This window comes from Nanorana parkeri, unplaced genomic scaffold (assembly GCF_000935625.1).
Source record: "Nanorana parkeri isolate BGI_ZX_2015 unplaced genomic scaffold, ASM93562v1 scaffold3297, whole genome shotgun sequence".
Classification (NCBI taxonomy): domain Eukaryota; kingdom Metazoa; phylum Chordata; class Amphibia; order Anura; family Dicroglossidae; genus Nanorana; species Nanorana parkeri.
In genome coordinates, this window is record NW_017309565.1 from 8,218 (window position 1) to 9,265 (window position 1,048).

Consider the following 1,048-nt stretch of genomic DNA (forward strand, 5'->3'; position numbering starts at 1 on the left):
TTTAAATTTAAATGTAACTACATACAATACCAATGTCGGGAATGTCTGTGCGTGTTTCTAATGTTGGGAATGTATGTGTGTGCGCGTGTGTACACGTGTGGGGGGTCTTCCTACAGGTTTTAATTTGAATCATAGGAGGACCAACAGAGTCGGTGTCGGGAACGTGCGTTCTCCTGCGTCAGGAATGCCTAATGTGGCGTTTACATGCAGCAACGCCGGCACACCGCATGTCATGTATGTGATATTATTACATGTGGACAGGAATCATTCTCCCTGGACACATGGATCATGCATCCGGGGAGAGTGATTGATTCCTGTCCCATGTAATAATATCACATACCATGACATGCGCTGTGCCGGCGTTTACATGCAGCAGCTGTCACCTGATCATTAACTTCATTGGGTGACAGTTGCGGGCCACATAGTACATGTCCCTGTGTGTGATGGAGGGAAGGACGGTGTCAGAGATGATTGGAGGATCCGAGTGACACAAATCAGATACATTGTTGCTCGGAGTTCGGGGACTCGTGGGGAGTTTTAGGATTTTAGGAGTTTAGTGTCACTTATAAGATTAATCATTTGGAATGTAATGCGTGTGCTCGGCGTTACATGTAACATGTTCCCCCCCAATGGCCGTAGATTGTCCTACATTGATCACGCGTGCTTCCATGTCTTCCCTCCATCCCTAGACTGCCCTCTACTGACGATTCATGAGAAGGAAATCCTCCAGAGCGGTCTCCATGCCTGAGGCCGACAGAGTCTCGCAATGCCTCATGGGATTTGTAGTTCTACCACCACTGGGGGGGAACCCCGGGGTCTATAGTGTTCCATCCTCATCACCCAATACATGGTCACGTGTAATCTCCTCTCTGCCCGGCCAGGGAAATATGTCCATCCATCGTCCCATGTCTGAGACCCATCAAGGTGACGGAGCCATACATGGAACCCCCCTCAGATCCACCATACATACATACATACATACATACATACATACATACATACATACACACACACACACACACACACACACCTACCTATACACACACAC

The 1,048-nt window shown here is 48.2% G+C and overlaps 1 protein-coding gene across 1 annotated transcript in view; it reads right to left on the reverse strand.

Annotated features, from left to right (window-relative positions):
* LOC108803011 (G-protein coupled receptor 143-like) overlaps positions 1-1,048 on the reverse strand; it is a 13,595-nt gene that overhangs the window by 3,653 nt on the left and 8,894 nt on the right. The window lies entirely within an intron of this gene.